Here is a 20,078-nt window from a genome sequence, read left to right on the forward strand (position 1 = left end):
TGTCTGAGAGTTTTGTTATTCTGGTTCAATTTGAGGTGAAAGGGTCAGGTAAGGCGAGGAATTTGAAGTCAGCTGTGGAGTTCCCTGAGGTACTGCAGGAGAAATTGGATAAGGAGGTAAAATTAGGTAGAATGGCAGGCCCATTTAAGGAAAAAACTATTGAAGATTTAGTGGTGTCTCTCTTAGGCATAGTCCCAAAGAAAGAGCAGGGCAAGTATAGGATGATACAGCACCTATCTTACCCTAGGGGGGATCAGTAAATGATGCAATAGCTAAAGAGGATTCATCGGTTGAATACCAATCTTTTTACAGGGCCGTGCAGATGGTGCGGGCCATGAGCAAGGGAGCTTTGTTGTCAGAAATCGACATATAATCAGCATTTCGGTTGTTGCCCCTTAATCCAGTGAGTTTTAAGTTGATGGGTTGCAAGTTTAATGGCAACTATTATGTGGACCCATTGGGTTGCTCTAATAGTTTTCAATTAATCGAACCCGTGACCTTTCCAAAATTTTAAACGCCAAGAACTGTGTCTGTATCTTTATTTGGGGAAGTTGATGTGTTATGGTTGTATAAGGTTATGTGATAAAGGTTGGTGGGTTTTTTCTTTTAGACGTGTTTGTTATATTTCCTGGAATTAAACTCTAGGAGCTACAGACCTTATAAAACCAGGCTGAATGAATATGAAGGGAGCAAGTTAAGGGCTCCCTGAGTAAAGAAAGGTTCATAAAGGGGGATGGTGAGCACGGGATCCTCTGAAGACAAAAGAGGAGGGTCCCATGAGTCACAGATAGAGGAAGTGTTTTTTCTAGTTACAAGGTGTTGTAAAAGGGGAGGGGTTGGGGAAGACATAAAGGGCAGGTGAGACAGGAAGCAGGAATCACTGACCTTTTTTATCTTTTCCCTTCCTCCCTCCCTCCCTCCCTAGAATTGTTAGGAACCTTTGGTAAAGAATCCGGAGAGGTCACGAGGAGTCAAGAAACAACAATGGCATGGTTATGGCCTGGAGGTTGGCTACTTAGCCATATCATTGTAAGAACGCGGCCCCTTAAGGGTATAGTGCAACTACTGATGACATTTGCTGATGGTCTTTTGGTCAAAGATTTTGCTCAGTGAGTAAGTTTTTTTAGTAGTTGTTTGACAGTTTTTTTTTTTTTAGGTATGCAGTAAAATCTGGAGTCTGGCACGTAGTGGTCTTTGGTCAAACTGGTATTGGGTCCTGCTATGCCGCTGGTTCTCCCTGCACTACGCCGTCACACCTCATAGGGGTGTTACCTCCCCTGAAAGTGGCCCCCAAGTTCATGTTTAATGCTGGTGCATTTATTTTAAATATTGAAAGGTATGGAAATTTGATTTATGATGATATTGGACAGCTATATAATATGCACACAGGAAACAGATAGGGGTTTAAATAGCACTCATTCCTATTACGCTAAATAATCTAAAGTTAAAACATAAAGTTTAATAGGTATACAATAAAACAGGGAAAAACCCTGACCCTGTTACCCAAAAACCCACACACTATAAAAACCATGGGTCACTCCCCTGTATTCTTGGCCGATAACTGGAAGCGTTGGCTTCAGGAGACAGGAGTGACCAACACGGTAACTAGAACAAACACGTTTCGTCCATAATACCAGCCTTTTTCAATGTTAAAAAATAATGTACAAATCCGAGCGGTGAAATGTACTGCCTTTTAAACCCTAACAAATATTCCCTCATATATTCCATATATGCAGCGATAACTTAGTTTGTATCAAACACCTTATGTGTATATGTTACTGAAACAGTGAAAGCTTTTGATAGAAACATTTTTTTGCTAAAAGAAATATGTAAGCAATGTGATGCACTGTCTCCCATACATAAAGTAATAACATTTACTGAACTTTTAACAAAAATATATAAATGTAAAACATTTAAAAAGGTCCAGTCCTAAAATACCAGACAATATGAACACAGAACATGGCAACCCTAGATGATCGTTTTAGCCTTCTGTGGGTGTCAGTGAAGTGCAGCCATATCCCTCTAGGCGCATTGGGCAGGGAGTCCACATCTGGTTTCTCCCATCACCCTTAGAAAGATTTTCCCCATTGTCATTACTAAAATATAGACAGGTGCTCAACCAGGAATGAAGAACGTCTCAGTAGCTTGCTCTATGTTAGGTCACCACCTGGGAGCAGTCTCTTTTCTTTTAGCCTAGTCATCAGCCAGTGAGATTTAGTAGGAAATACAAAAGCAATACTGCAGTATTACTTTACACATAAAGGGGCATAAAGGTCAGAATTAAAGGGAAAGGAAACACAAACCTTTTCTTTCATAATTCAGAGAGAGCATCCTATTTGAAGCAACTTTACCATTTACTTCTATTATCAAATGTGCTTGTTATTTTGGCAACCTTTGTTGAATGAGCAGCAATGCACTACTAAGAGTTAGCTGAACACATCTGGACCATGCATTGCTGCTTCTCAGTCTACAATGTATGCTTTTAAACAAAGAATACCAAGCAAATTAGATACTAGGGGGCATATGTATCAAGATCCTAATGGAGCTTGATGCCCCGTGTTTCTGGCGAGCCTGCAGGCTCGCCAGAAAGAGCAGTTATGAAGCAGCGGTCACAAAGACCACTGCTCCATAACCTGTCCGCCTGCTCTGAGCAGGCGGACAGACATCGCCGGAAATCAACCCGATCGAGTACGATCGGGTTGATTGACACCCCCCTGCTGGTGGCTGATTGGCCGCGAGTCTGCAGGGGGCGGCGTTGCACCAGCAGCTCACAAGAGCTGCTGGTGCAATGCTGAATATGGCGAGCGTATTGCTCGCCGTATTCAGCGAGGTCTGTCGGACCTGATCCGCACTGTCAGATCAGGTCCGACAGACCTTAATAACTAGATGCCTAGAAGTAAATTGAAAAGGTGTTTAAAATTGCATATGCTATCTGAATTGTGAAAGAAAGAAATTGAGTCATTTAAGGCTCACTTCACTTCTAATTATAAAATGTACTTTGTTATTTTGCTATTTTCTTTTGAAAGCATGCACATATGCTCAGCAGCAATGCACTACTGGGTTCTAGTTGATTATTGGTGGCTACACACATTTGTCTCCTAACATTCAGCTAGCTCCCAATTGTGCATTGTTGCTCTGGAGCTGATCTTAAAGAGACCTAAAACCCAATTATTTTCTTTCCTAAACAGTCTTATTGAACTCCCAAAGAGATAAGATGGGTAGCTATAGATTAGCATTACAAGTAAAATACACCCTTAGAGAGGGACTCCACTTCTCTCTAACTTGTAGTTAAAGGAAAAAGGAGTTATCATGTTTCCAGATGAAAGGGGAAGATGGAGGGGGAACAGGGTTCCCTTCCTATGCTCACAGATAATATTGCACGTTTTTTTTAATAAAAGGTGGGCTTATTAGAAGTATATATGTTTATATAAAAGGCATGATATAAAGATATATCGTTCATCAGGATCTGAGAGCTTTTGTATTTGGAAAGGTAAATCCCTGCAAAAAAGAATTCCTACCCCATTGCTTTTAGAACTGGAGACGCTATATATATATGTATACTGTATATATAAACCAGTTAATAGGGTGTTTAATTGGTGAATTTAGGCCCTTCACATTCCTAGAAATTATTTTTATTAAGTAAGTAGGCATAGGTGAAATCTGGATACATGAAAAAAGACAATCCTTGCTAATAGTTGTAAGCTGGTGGTCAGAGGAACAAGTGAGAATTGTAAATGATTTGATTCGCTGCTTACAAAACTGATTAAGATAATTAGGTGTGCTGTATAGGGTTACTTATTTATCCTTTTGTCACTCACAAGCAAAATGGGAAGCCCCATCTATATTTAATATTCAGTTCTGCAAGGTGGAGTGTTTTATACTGTGCATCATTTTGTTTCAACAATATTGCGGGGCTAAAATCTCAAATCCATCCAAAGAAATAGGGCGCTTTTTGCGTCCCACTGCTGTTACCTTTTTCCTGTCACTAAATTTGTGTCATCTACCTCTATTGTCCAAGTCTTCAAGCTGGTTCTGAATATTAAATATCAATTAAATATCAATAAAGTCTGTTGCTGCACTTGTTAAGGCATCTTAATCTGAAGACTTCAGTCTTTTTTTCAACCTCATCTATTATGTTACTATGTAAAAGTTACTATAGCAATAGCCCTTAGAAATCAATTTATCAAGCTCCGTAAAGACCGCTGCTCCATAACCTGTCCGCCTGCTCTGAGGCGGCGGACAGAAATCAACCCGATGGAATACGATCAGGTTGATTGACACCCCTTGCTAGCGGGGTATGCTGTCGGCATTTATCGATGTGCAGCGGACATGACCCGCTATATCATATCATGTCTGCTCGCACTTACATAAATTGACCCCTTTAGAATGGATTTTTGTAGGGTATTGCCCTAAAGCATTTGAGCTCTTTTTAAAAAAATAAATAAAAGCATATATAACCCCATTCTAAGAAATAAGTGACCCCCCCCCTAAAAAAAAGCCTATCTAAAAAAAATACTCTTACATTGCCATAGTAAGGGCATTGCCATAAAGAAATGTCAGCTTTTTTATATATAGAAACAAAAAATCTAAAAAAGGGCCATAATACCCAAATGTTTAAACACTTGAAAGTGATGCAGTATAGCTGTAAAAAGCTGACTAGAAAATATCACCTGAACATCTCTATGTAAAAAAGAAAGATATTTTATCTCAAAAGTTCCTCAGTAGCCACATCCCATTGTAAAGGACTTCTAAGCAACAAATCAGTATGTCTGTCCCGGGACAGCGGAAGGAGCAAGCTTATGTGCACTCTCATCTTATTTCCCTATTCAGCTTAAGGAAGTTTACAATGAAATCTCATAAGAGTTAAGTCAAATCTCATGAGATCACAGTAAAAGAGTTCATGACCTCTGCACTGTTGATGCTGATTGGCTGCAGTTCATTACTTAATTTATTTATTTTTTTACCTGCAACTGAGCAGCAGTTGAGTATAACTTTTTACACAGAACTTACTCTGCTGAGCTGAGGAAATTGTGAGGTAAAATATCTTCTTTTTTTACATAGAGATGCTCAGGGGATATTTTCCTGTCAGCTTTTTACAATTATACTGCATCAGTTTCAAGTGATTTAGCATATGAGTATTATGTCCCTTTAAACAAAAAAAAAACTATCCTAAATTTTTTTTCCCTGAAATGGGCATTTAGTTGGGCATTGCCCTAAAACAATAACAGCTTTTTTTCCCATTTAAAAAAAAAAAAAACGATATTCTAAAAAAATCCTATTTTAAAAATAAAAAATCCTATCCTAAAAAAGATGCCCTCTCTTTTGCACCCTGAGCTAATAAACAAAAGCTCACCCCAAAAACTTGCATTGCTAAACCCTAAAATCGGTACTGACCAAGCTTGAATCCGGCTCCTAGGAGATTGCCTCCGGCGGTGCTCCTCTTCTTACTTTATCCATGGCGGTGCTCCGCTGGGCCAGACTTCTTCCATCGTCTATCTTCCTTCCAATGCTTATTCCACCCGATCCGTCTTTATGAGGTCTTCACCACACAGTTAATTTTGAATGCAAGATTCACCCTTATATAGGGATGCCTTTGCATTCCTATTGGCCGATTTTCAAATCCAAATTCAAATCAACCAATAAAAAAAAAACAGGGCAATTTTTTATTAGTTTTTTAGATCGCTTTAGGGTAATACCCTACAAAAAGCTATTGCAGTAGTAACTTTTAGTGTTAGTATAGGGTTTATCATTTTGGGGTGTTTTTTTGTTAATTTTTTAAAATTATTTTCTGCAATGTTAGGTTTGTATTTTTATGTAATGGTAGGGTTTTTATTTTTGGGTTAGGGGTGATAGCTGTTAGGAGGCGTGTACTTTGCCATGGGGGTTGTGGTGGTTTAGGGGTTAATAGTGTAGCGGAGAACTTTGTGATGGGGGTTGTAGCGGTTAAGAGGTTAATAGTGTAGCAGAGAGCTTTGCAATGGTGGTTGTGGTGGTTTAGGGGTTAATAGTGTAGCGGGGCACTTTGCGGTTGTGGTGGTTTAGGGGTTAATAGTGTAGAGGGGTACTTTGTGATGGGGTTGTGGTGAATTAGGGGCTAAAATAGTGTAGCAGGGTACTTTGCGATGGGGTTTGTGACAGTTTAGGGGTTAAAAGTGTAGCAGGGTACATTGGGATTGTGGTAGTGGCGGTTTAGGTGTTAATAGTGTAATGGGGTATTTGTGATGTGGGCTTGTGGCAGTTTAGGGGTTAATAGTGTAGCTGGATACTTTGCAATAGGGGTAATCTGGCCCTAAACACGGTCAATAGGTTCTCAGGAAGATATCTCTTTTAAAGGAAAGGGAACTGTCAGGAACTGTCCTTGGTATTGAACCTTGGTCTCACTGTTGCTGTTCTTTTCTTTTGTGTGCAGCTGAACTCAGATATTATCCTGTGAGCTGATATCTGTGTAACTGGATCTATGTAATTGTATGTCTTGCCTGCACCTGTATCTAATCATGTGACTGTTTTGGGCCTATGAGAACTTGTTCCCTGCAAACACTCATTGCCTGATTATTATGGTTGTTTTTAGCAGTAATATAGCATTGTCTTTACAGCTTTGTCTACTGTGTACTGAATACAGCTTGATTCTCTTCCATGTCCAACCCTTGACTATGGCTTGTTTGACTAACCAAGCATCCACCAATTCTCTCTAAAACCTCCACTGAGCAATCCACAGATACATGCTTCTAACATAAATATTGCAATTTAATGGGACAAAGTTTTTTGGACAAAGCTGGGACAAATTTTTCGGATTGAAAGATTCTACACGAACAACTTTGCAAAGGGGTTAGGGATCTCCCACCTTCACTGAGAGGTTGATTTCTGCCACTTTGTCTCACTTACATAGCTTTTCAGCTTTTCTATAGCCAACACTGCAGTGCTGACATTTAAAGGCAAAAGTAGCTATTTCATATATCACAATAAAGGTAACAATTTAATACACTCTGGCTAGTAAATAGATCATTGGGAATACAGTTACAGTACAATGTCCCTTCACACAACTAAAATTTTCAAGTTACACATTTGCCCTAAGTTAGAATCAACTCACTTTTTAGTGAAGCCAAGAATGCCGCAAAAACAAATTGAAAGTAAATCTGCATTGCTGATGATCTTATTTTCAATGTAGTCCTAGCTTTAATAAAGCAAACTGCCATGATAGTATTACTCTGTAATAGCAACATCAGTTCTACTTTATATATATTTATCTATAGCATTGCTGGGTTTCAACCACACTCTAATAAAACTCTGGCCTAGATTTAGAGTTTGGCGTTAGCCGTGAAAACCAGCGTTAGAGGCTCCTAACGCTGGTTTTAGGCTACCTCCAGGATTTGGAGTCACTCAAAATAGGGTCTAACGCTCACTTTTCAGCCGCAAATTTTCCATACCGCAGATCCCCTTACGTCAATTGCGTATCCTATCTTTTCAATGGGATCTTTCTAACTCCGGTATTTAGAGTCGTGTCTGAAGTGAGCGTTAGACATCTAACGACAAAACTCCAGCCGCAGGAAAAAAGTCAGTAGTTAAGAGCTTTCTGGGCTAACGCCGGTTCATAAAGCTCTTAACTACTGTACTCTAAAGTACACTAACACCCATAAACTACCTATGTACCCCTAAACCGAGGTCCCCCCACATCGCCGACACTCGATTAAATTTTTTTAACCCCTAATCTGCCGACCGCCACCTAGGTTATCCTTATATACCCCTAATCTGCTGCCCCTAACACAGCCGACCCCTGTATTATATTTATTAACCCCTAACCTGCCCCCCACAACGTCGCCGCCAGCTGCCTACACCTATTAACCCCTAATCTGCCGACCGCAAAGCGCCGCCACCTACGTTATACTTATGTACCCCTAATCTGCTGCCCCTAACACCGCCGACCCCTGTATTATATTTATTAACCCCTAACCTGCCCCCCACAACGTCGCCGCCAGCTACCTACACCAATTAACCCCTAATCTGCCGACCGGACCGCACCGCTATTATTATAAAGTTATTAACCCCTAATCCGCCTCACTAACCCTATAATAAATAGTATTAACCCCTAATCTGCCCTCCCTAACATCGCCGACACCTAACTTCAAACATTAACCCCTAATCTGCCGACTGGAGCTCACTGCTATTCTAATAAATGTATTAACCCCTAAAGCTAAGTCTAACCCTAACACTAACACCCCCCTAAGTTAAATATAATTTAAATCTAACGAAATAAATTAACTCTTATTAAATAAATTATTCCTATTTAAAGCTAAATACTTACCTGTAAAATAAATCCTAATATAGCTACAATATAAATTATAATTATATTATAGCTATTTTAGGATTTATATTTATTTTACAGGTAACTTTGTATTTATTTTAACCAGGTACAATAGCTATTAAATAGTTAAGAACTATTTAATAGCTAAAATAGTTAAAATAATTACAAAATTACCTGTAAAATAAATCCTAACCTAAGTTACAATTAAACCTAACACTACACTATCAATAAATTAATTAAATAAACTACCTACAATTACCTACAATTAACCTAACACTACACTATCAATAAATTAATTAAATACAATTCCTACAAATAAATACAATTAAATAAACTAGCTAAAGTACAAAAAATAAAAAAGAACTAAGTTACAAAAAATAAAAAAATATTTACAAACATAAGAAAAATATTACAACAATTTTAAACTAATTACACCTACTCTAAGCCCCCTAATAAAATAACAAAGCCCCCCAAAATAAAAAAATGCCCTACCCTATTCTAAATTACTAAAGTTCAAAGCTCTTTTACCTTACCAGCCCTGAACAGGGCCCTTTGCGGGGCATGCCCCAAGAAGTTCAGCTCTTTTGCCTGTAAAAAAAACCATACAATACCCAAGCCCCCCAACATTACAACCCACCACCCACATACCCCTAATCTAACCCAAACCCCCCTTAAATAAACCTAACACTAAGCCCCTGAAGATCTTCCTACCTTGTCTTCACCTCACCGGGTTCACCGATCTGTCCAGAAGAGCTCCTCCGATGTCCTGATCCAAGCCCAAGCGGGGGGCTGAAGAGGTCCATGATCCGGCTGAAGTCTTCATCCAAGTGGGGCAAGAAGAGGTCCTCCATCCGATTGAAGTCTTAAGAAAAAAGTGTACACATACATATCACAAATTTGACATTTCAGTAACATCCGAAAACATGCAAACATAATCAAAGTCAACTCTGTGGATTATTGATTCAATATAAAAGTTCATGAGTTCAATAATTATCTCTTGTAATGTTGTAAAGTTCAAGCCAGCATCATGATACTTGTGAGGGCCACGCAATTTAGAAGTCCCGCTTCTCAAAAGGAAAAAAAAGAGAGGGGTTAATTATGTAATCCCACATCTATGTCATAGTTCAGGTCTTGGTTATAAATCGATTTATTTTATTTTTTTGATGAATTGTTCATCATGAAAAAAAATTCTTTCATTTTGTCCAACATTTTGTCTGTTTCTGATGGTGCGTTATACTTCAATATTGGCAGCCGGGTTCTGGCTGTTGAAAATATTTTTGCCTCCCGTAGAAAGTATTAGAAGCCGTTAAGCGATAACTTATACCAGGTTTCCATTGAAAGTGCAAACCGTTAATACACTGTCGGAAGCTGTCGATACATTGAGAAAAATAGTTGAACTGGGTGTAAAAGGAAAATTTAGCTTTTTGAGACCTAAAACTTGAAAACAATGCAAGTGTTTCAATATAGAAATAAATTATAATATGTAATATTAATTGTTGTCCCATGTATAGGAATAGTTGCACTTATGTTCTTATGGAAATATAAGTATGTATTTACATTTAAAAATATATGCAAGCACATATCTACAGAATTCAAACTAGACTTATGCCTAGAGCAGCAATACATATTACATATATTAATAAAGTGGAAAATATAATTATAATAAAAATAGTATTTACTTACAGTTAAAAAATATGTATTATAAATACCTGTATCTTTGTTTTTGTTTCTCTTAAGAGGTAATCACAGGTTTGGAGCACAGACGTTAAACGTACATTTTATAGTGTAAGGTCGGGTTACCATAGCAACTAATTGATTTTCAAGAAATCTGACGTTGGATGGAAGCGTTAACACAACGTTAACTTACACCTACACGTAAAGAGCGACTGCAGGCAATGCGCAAAATATTTAAATGGAAACCTGGTACTAAAATGGAACCATAAACTACTTTTAGCTGCCGGCTACTTCAGTAGCTTACAGCTCCATTTTAACAACTCAATGGAAGCGAGCCCTGAGTAGTGTAAATCTGAAACTTTGAACTTTTTCCTGCCTGCAGAAAATCATTAAAAAACTAACTAAGTTTTTTCTGGATCGTCATTCAAGGCCGGATTTGCCTACCAAGATACCAGGAGATTTCCCGGTGGGCCACAGCAGCAGCTTCTTTATTAAGGTCACAAATGTACCATTTTAGTTGCCTTCCTTTGAATGGTTTCTAGTGACACACTGTTTAAAGTATCTTCTCCAGATCACATAATCATTTTTATACCGTGAAACTGAGTCATTAATGAAATTGGATTGTTTTTAATTACTATTATTATTTTTTTTTTTTTGTATTGCAGTTTTTTTTTTTTTTTTTCCAAACAAGCTTTATTTTCAATAATAAGGACAAGGAAGACATTGTTTACATGAGCCGTTACAATGTGTCAGCGTGAAAGACATGTCAAGAGATTATCAGAAATTAAGCTAAATAACAACAAAATTGTGAATGTCCATGTGCTTTAAGTTTCTTACTTTCATGCTATTGTAAACATAGGAATCTTCTGTGGGACAGAAGCTTGCAGGTTTTTCTAGTTTTCTGCGTTAACATAAAAACCAAACTGTACATTACATTATACTTGAAGACAATCGAACTTTAAAACTTTGAAACTTTGTTGCGCAGCGTGAGCACATGTGGTAATAGTTTCTAAGTGGGTTTTCATTAGTATGGAAAGTAGCGGTTGGCCGAAGGGGCGGCTGGCTACATGTTATGGGGCGTATAATACTAAGGTTTTTGTCACTTAATGTATTTTAACATAGTAAAATGTTTCAGTATCATGACTTGATATTACATAACAGACCATTTTGCAAACGACTGATCAGGGGCCTTGTCGTCGGTCCATCAGCTCCCCAAATTTCCTGTGTGGGGAGTGGGTTCAGTAATGAGCCCTTATAGCTATGGATTTTGAGTTTGGGAGGGTGTCCCATCGCTTGCATGAGTGTAAGTTTCCCAGAAAAATAACATAGCACAATAGAAATCCATTCTATTGGTTTTTAAGTAGTGGAATCTCTCGAGGGAAAGGAGGAGCGTAACATTTTGTGACCATTCGGTTTTGGAAGGGACTCTGTGTTGTTTCCATAACCTAGGGACCAGTTGTTTTGCACTGCTAAGCATTATGTATAACAAAACTGCCTTGTATTTGCATTTGATTTTGGGCGGTTTATTGAATAGTATAGTCAGGGGGTCAAAAGGGATGACCAGCGAGAGAACTTTTTGGATCTCCCTATGTACACCCTGCCAATATGGTTGGAGTAGGGGGCAGTCCCACCATATATGGTATAGGTTGCCAGTTTGTTTACAGTCCCTCCAGCAGAGGGAATCAGCGTGAGGGTAAATCCTAGCTATCCTAGAGGGGTATAAGTACCATCTTCCTAGTAATTTCATGTTGGTCTCAGTGATACTCATAGAGGAGGGTGCTTTGCCCATTTGGTGGAAGATGGTATCCCAGGTTTCGGGGGGGATGACAATGCCCAGCTCTGTCTCCCAAGTTTTGGTATATGATGGGGGGGGTTTGGAGTGTATAGCTAATAAAATTTTGTAAATCGCGGAGAGTGTACCTTTCACTACTTGAGTGGATCTGCATAGTAACTCAAACGGGTTTAGGCTTCGTACTAAATTAGATTTATCTCTGTGGTTAGAGAGGAAATGTGATAACTGTAAGTATTCCAGCCACCTGCTGAAAAAATGGATGTTTTTATCTATTAGAGAAGCTCTGGGCAGGATGACACCTCTTTCTGTAACTAGGTTGCAGGGTAAACCCGCTGAGATAGTATAAAGGTCTCCTGTCCAAAGGTGTCTGAGTGCGGGGAAATCGTTGTTATGGAGCAAGGGAGTTAATGGCGAGGGGATTGTGGAGATACCCTTCTGGGAGTAGGTAAGACGATCCCATGTTTGAAGTGTGGTGGTCACTAAGGAAGGGGCAAGTGGCGGCATATTTCTATGTTGTTTATATGTCCAGCAGAGTGTCCCTAGGCTTTTGGAGCCGACTAAGTCGTGCTCTAATTTCACCCATACCTTATTAGAAATATTTTTGCACCAATCAACTATTCTAGTTAGCTGCGCCGCCTGGTGATAAAACAGGAGATTAGTGTTATGTTCCTGTCCCTTTAAATCAGGATGTTCAGGTATTCACATCCCTATATAAGGCCCCTCCTCCAGTCTACCTATGCTTGGTAATTTGTATTCACTTAGCTATAAGCTGAGCAACAACGAAGACACCTTGCTGATATTCCTAACCAAGGAATTTACTCATAATAACTAAAACTGCTGTGTGCTTTTCAACTTTGGATCGTCATATACCAGGTTTCCTTGTTTTGTCCGGAATCCTTAAAGTATCTCTTACTTGTTAATACTATTTCTCCCGGCTTCTACATTGAAGCCGTGTATCGGCGTCTGACGTCACCGTAAGTCTCTGGAGCTCTCTCTCACTCTGGCTGCAAACAACCAACTCCTGTGCTTAATAGCAACTCACCTTGAAGCTGCGGTAACCGTTACTATTCCTTACTCTCTGAAGTTGGTAACGTATTACACCTTAATTCACTTACTACCTTGAAGGACTTTCCTGCATGTTTTACAGTGTGACGCTTATGCAAATACAGCTACCGTTAACATTCTGATTGCCTGTAATATCTTTCGATTCAGCTTGATGAACTGTGCTTAATTATTCTATGTGCTTTATCAAATAATCATACTATTGGTTGTGAAAGACTGCCTGCTGTTTATATGAATAGTAACAACGTTATAGACTAACTAAGGACTGCCTGTTAACTAAAAACAACATAACCTGTTATAGAGCTCTCCTGCTTACTTTATATAGAAACACCTCCTGGTTGCAACCTGTGTTATTTGAGGCTGACATTCACCTACTAATACTTAATCTTACCTATATCTTTCATTTATCTACTATCTCTATAATTATCTGCATATTGCAACCTGGTTTTGCAATCGGGATAATATACCTTTAAATCTCATTTCTTTCACTCTGCATCCATGCAGCAGTGACCCTCAGATCTATGAGCAAAAACTAGGTTCTTGATTACATCTAATGAACCTAAAGGTTTGGTGTGAGACTGAGTGGTCCTGCAGTTAAGGATATTAAATACTTGCACCTAACATAACATATTACCAAGCCATAACATATATCCTACAGCATGGATATCACTGAACTTACAAACCGTGTTGGTTCCCTTGCACAAAGCATGGACCATATGCTACAAGGCCTCAGAGAAATTAAAATTGAAAATGATCACATTAGGAAGTTTATTAATGAGCACTTATCTGATAAACCTGCTCCTATTGAATTAACACCTGAACCAACTGTTTCTCCACCTGAAAAATTTTTTGGTGACAGGACTCAGTTTAGAGAATTTAAAAACTCCTGTACTCTGTACTTTTCTTTAAAATCCCGAACCTATACATCTGATCGGGTCAAAGTTCTAACGGTCATCTCATACCTCAGAGGAGAGGCTAAATCCTGGGCTAACGCCTTTTATGAGAACAATGACCCCATATTGGACTCCTTAGATGCCTTTTTCTCTGCCATGTCCCTATTATATGAAGACCATCATAAGCAGAATACTGCTGAGACTGCTCTTAGGAGCCTACGACAAGGTAAAAGAGCAGTAGAAGAATATATCACGGACTTTAAAAGATGGGCACCAGACACCCAATGGAATGAACCTGCTCTGAGAAATCAGTTCAGAACAGGTTTTTCTGAAACATTAAAAGATGAATTAGCCCGTGGTGCAGTTCCTGTGGAATTAGAGAATCTTATGACCTTATGTATCACTGTTGATAGAAGGATAAGAGAACGTAGATCTGAAAGGGCACTATCTGATCCTGTTGCCAAGAAAATCCCGGTATACCATCCTGTGGTCACTGCACCATCTAAATCAAATGATGAACCTATGGAAGTTGCTGTCATGAGGGGTCCTCTAAAACCAGAGGAAAAAGCCAGAAGGAAGCTACATAACTTGTGTTTATATTGCGCAGCAAAGGACCATGCTGTTAGAGACTGTCCTGTGCTTATGAGACAGAAGAGGGGTAAGAATCTTCAGCACCAAAATTGCCTTAATAAATTGTCTGCGCTTACCACTCATTTACCAATTTCTGTTCTTTTGCAGTGGCGTCTACAGAAGACAAAAACCCAGGCCGTTATTGACTCTGGTGCATCTGGGAATTTCATTGACCAAGCATTTGTAACAAAACATAAAATACCCACAATAAAAAAAGATAGTGCACAAGCCATAAGATTGGTTGATGGTTTTCTTATGAATACAGGGCCTATCACCCATCACACTACACCCTTACAAGTTATCACACAGAAGGGCCATACTGAGACATGTACATTTGACATTTTGCCCTCTAGTTTATACCCGTTAATTTTTGGTATCAATTGGTTGATAAAGCATGATCCTGATATATCTTGGAAGCAAGGTGTTGTGAATTTTAATTCCACTTACTGTAAGGAAGTCTGTTTTCCCAAAGCTTCTGTGTGTTGTATGACTGATCATGTTTTACCTGAATGTTATAAAGAATTTTCCGATGTGTTTGACAAAGTAGAAGCTCAGAACTTACCCCCCCATAGGTCTTATGACTGTCCGATAGACTTACTACCGGGCAGTTCTATTCCCTTTGGTCATATATACCCTATGTCAGAACCTGAATTGGTTCATTTGAAACAGTACTTAGAGGATAACCTTAAGAAAGGTTTTATAAGACCTTCCACCTCTCCAGCGGGTGCTGCAATGTTTTTTGTTAAAAACAAGGACGGATCACTTCGTCCTATTATCGACTACAGACAACTTAACAAATGCACCAAGAAAAACAGGTACCCACTCCCACTTATCCCTGAACTTATAGAACGGTTGCAAGGAGCTAAAATTTACACAAAATTAGATCTTAGAGGAGCTTATAACTTGATAAGAATGAGGAAAGGCGATGAGTGGCTAACAGCTTTCCGCACACGTTATGGACTGTATGAATATACAGTAATGCCTTTTGGGCTGTGCAACGCTCCTGCAACGTTCCAGTGTTTTATAAATGACGTATTTCATGACTTACTTGATGTCTGTATGGTCATTTATTTAGATGACATTTTAATCTATTCTGACAATATAACAAACCATCACACCCATGTCAAGCTTGTTTTGTCCAGACTTCGTTCACACCATCTCTATGCCAAGTTAGAGAAATGCATTTTTAATACCACTACTATTTCCTTCTTAGGATACCATGTTTCCCCTTCTGGTATCGCCATGGAAGCAAACAAAGTGGAAGCTATTACTAACTGGAGCAACCCCCGTACAAAAAAGGATGTTCAGAGATTTCTTGGGTTTGCAAACTTCTATAGGAAGTTTATCAAGGGCTTTTCTGAGATTGCTAGACCCTTGACTAAATTAACTCAGAAAAAACCTGGTTTCTCTTGGAATATCCATGCTGAGAACGCATTTAATATATTAAAGGAGAGGTTTGTAACAGCACCGATACTCAAATTCCCAGATCCCAGTTTACAGTACACGCTTGAGGTTGATGCTTCTGAGTACGCTCTTGGAGCTGTACTTTCACAAAGAGTTTCACCCAAGGAAGCACTGCATCCAATATCATATTACTCTAGGGTAATGAGCTCAGCCGAGCTAAATTATGCTATTGGTGAAAAAGAGCTTCTCGCTATAAAATCAGCACTAGAGTTCTGGAGACACCTCCTTGAGGGTACTAAACATACTATTCTTATACTTACGGATCATAGAAACCTTGAATATTTAAAAACCAGCAAAACGTTAACATCTAGACAAGTTAGATGGAGCCTCTTCTTTTCAAGATTTGATTTTACCATCACTTACCGCCCGGGTTCCAAAAATACAAAAGCAGATGCGCTTTCAAGGAAGGATCCAAAACCTCAACATTATATACCTCCAGATTCTATCATTCCACAAAATAAGTTCATTGGATTAACTTCAATCACTGAAACCTCTATAAAAGAGTATCAGAGAGCAGATCCAAAACTCCCATTAGCAGATCTACAAAAACACAGTAGTAATCTGTATTACCATGGAAACCAGATATACATACCAGAACCTCTACGTAATGAATTGATGCATTCTGCACATGATTCTCTTCTTTCAGGACATCCTGGACTTCATAAAACACTACGCATACTTCAAAGAGACTATTGGTGGCCCAATATGAAAAGTTCTGTCTCTTCTTACATTCGATCCTGTTCAGTCTGCGCTACTTGCAAACATACTAGAACTCGTCCTTATGGTCTTCTACTCTCATTACCAGTTCCTGAAAGACCCTGGAAGGACATAGCAATGGACTATATAGTGGAGCTACCCCCATCCTCTAACCATAACACAATTCTAGTCATTGTTGATCTGTTTTCTAAAATGGCACATTTTATTCCACATATGGGTTTACCAACCGCATCCGAAACAGCCATACTGTTCTTGAATCATGTTGTAAAGTTACATGGACTACCCGACTCCATCACATCTGATAGAGGATCTCAATTCACCTCTAAGTTCTGGACTCAGTTATGTTCTATTCTCAAGATTACTAGGAGATTAAGTACTGCTTATCATCCCCAGACTAATGGTCAGTGCGAAAGGACTAACCAGTCTCTTGAACAGTATCTGAGATGCTATTGTACCAACCAACAGGATAATTGGTTCGCTCTGCTGCCTACTGCAGAATTTGCACATAATAACATGACCAACGCATCCACAAAAACTTCGCCATTCTATATTAATTATGGTTTTCACCCTTCATATCATCTTTTCCACAGAACCGATTCCTTGCTACCTACGGTTGATCAGACTGTCAATACTATTGCTGAGGGGTTTTCTGTTCTCAAAACAACCTTACAAGAAGCTCAAGCTTCACAGAAACATCATTATGATTTAAGACGCTCAAAACCCCCTCTTTATAAACCTGGGGATAAAGTTTGGCTAAGTACCAAACACCTGAAACTCTGTATTCCAAGTAAAAAGCTTGGAAGTCTTTTCATAGGTCCCTATGACATAGTTAAGGTTGTTAATCCAAATGCTGTGACTCTTCAGCTGCCTCCTTCTCTCAGGATACATCCTACATTCCATGTGTCCCTCCTGAAACCTTTCTCTCCGATAAGGGATCCCCCTCATCCTTCGTTGACTAACCCTCCAGTTGTGGATGATGTTGAGTATGAGGTGGATTCTATCTTGGACTCTCGTTTATACCGCAATCAACTCCAGTACCTGGTACGATGGAAAGGTTTTGGGGCTGATGAGGACTCCTGGGAACCATACTCTAATTTGTCGGCACCCCGTCTTCTTTCAATTTTTCATCGGAGACATCCCGACCGACCCAAGCCTTGATCCGCGGAGCGGCTCTTTTTAGGGGGGCGTCCTGTTATGTTCCTGTCCCTTTAAATCAGGATGTTCAGGTATTCACATCCCTATATAAGGCCCCTCCTCCAGTCTACCTATGCTTGGTAATTTGTATTCACTTAGCTATAAGCTGAGCAACAACGAAGACACCTTGCTGATATTCCTAACCAAGGAATTTACTCATAATAACTACAACTGCTGTGTGCTTTTCAACTTTGGATCGTCATATACCAGGTTTCCTTGTTTTGTCCGGAATCCTTAAAGTATCTCTTACTTGTTAATACTATTTCTCCCGGCTTCTACATTGAAGCCGTGTATCGGCGTCTGACGTCACCGTAAGTCTCTGGAGCTCTCTCTCACTCTGGCTGCAAACAACCAACTCCTGTGCTTAATAGCAACTCACCTTGAAGCTGCGGTAACCGTTACTATTCCTTACTCTCTGAAGTTGGTAACGTATTACACCTTAATTCACTTACTACCTTGAAGGACTTTCCTGCATGTTTTACAGTGTGACGCTTATGCAAATACAGCTACCGTTAACATTCTGATTGCCTGTAATATCTTTCGATTCAGCTTGATGAACTGTGCTTAATTATTCTATGTGCTTTATCAAATAATCATACTATTGGTTGTGAAAGACTGCCTGCTGTTTATATGAATAGTAACAACGTTATAGACTAACTAAGGACTGCCTGTTAACTAAAAACAACATAACCTGTTATAGAGCTCTCCTGCTTACTTTATATAGAAACACCTCCTGGTTGCAACCTGTGTTATTTGAGGCTGACATTCACCTACTAATACTTAATCTTACCTATATCTTTCATTTATCTACTATCTCTATAATTATCTGCATATTGCAACCTGGTTTTGCAATCGGGATAATATACCTTTAAATCTCATTTCTTTCACTCTGCATCCATGCAGCAGTGACCCTCAGATCTATGAGCAAAAACTAGGTTCTTGATTACATCTAATGAACCTAAAGGTTTGGTGTGAGACTGAGTGGTCCTGCAGTTAAGGATATTAAATACTTGCACCTAACATAACAATTAGGTAATCCCAAGCCTCCCCTATCTCTGTTTCTATAGAGTGTGGACTTAGCTATTCTGGGGTTTTTATGAGCCCAAATAAAATCATTAACTAGTGTCTGTGCAATACGTATATATTTTGGAGGGGGTTGGATCGGGACGGTCTGGAACAGATAAAGAAAGCGAGGCAAAATGCTCATCTTGAAGGCTTGTATCCTGCCCAACCAGGAGAGGCATTTGCTCCGCCAGGTTTGCAGTTCTCGTCTAACAGAGTCTAAGAGGATCTGGTAGTTCATCTGATGTAGGGAATCCCTATTGGGCGTTATCTGAACTCCTAAATATTTTATGGAATTGGGTTTTGATGTAAATTGGAATTGTGAAGTGATCTGACCAGTCATCTGCCCCGTGATCCCTATGCCCATAAACTCTGATTTTGACATGTTTATTTTAAAATTGGAAAAATTACTATACGTCTCTATAACTGGTAGCAGTGCAGAAAGAGACTGTATGGGGGAGGTTAACGAGAATAAGACATCGTCTGCATAGAGCGCTGCCTTATAGTGGGTATCGTCAATTCGTATTCCGTGTATTTTTTCATTGTTCCTAACGTTTGAGGCTAGAACCTCCATAGCTAAAACAAATAATAAGGGAGAGAGTGGGCAGCCCTGCCTCGTTCCGTTGAATATGGGAAAGGGGTCTGACATGGAATCGTTTAGTTTGATGCGTGCATTCGGTGTATGATAGAGAGCAAATATTTTCCCTACTAGCTTCTCTCCTATGCCGAACCGCTTTAGTGTAAGTTTTAAAAATAGCCAATCCAACCTGTCGAAAGCCTTTTCGGCATCGATGGCCAGGAAGATGGAGGATATGTCATGTGTTTGGGAATACTCTAGCAGGTTGAGAATCTTGATGGTGTTGTCTCGTGCTTCTCTATGGGGCACGAAGCCAACTTGGTTTAAGTGGATTAATTGTGGCAGAAATTTATTAAGTCTAGTGGCTATGAGTTTCGCGTAGAGCTTAATGTCTACATTTAGTAGCGATATAGGGCGGTAGTTAGAGGGGGTATCTGGGGGCTTACCGGGTTTGGGGATTACGGTGATGTGGGCTTCTAACATGGAGGAGAGGAACGGATGTTCCTGACCTGCTGTGTTGAAAATTGAGCCTAAATGGGGTAGCAGAATCGTTATAAATTTCTTGTAGTAAGCGACAGTGAATCCATCGGGGCCTGGGCTCTTGCCTGTGGGTAATTGCTTGAGGGCAGTTTGGATTTCCATTATCGAAAAGGGGGCCTCCAATTCCTCCGCCTGTGAGGAAGTGAGTTGGGGTAGGGGAGTTTCTGACAGATA

This window comes from Bombina bombina, chromosome 1 (genome assembly GCF_027579735.1).
Source record: "Bombina bombina isolate aBomBom1 chromosome 1, aBomBom1.pri, whole genome shotgun sequence".
NCBI classification, from domain to species: Eukaryota; Metazoa; Chordata; class Amphibia; order Anura; family Bombinatoridae; genus Bombina; species Bombina bombina.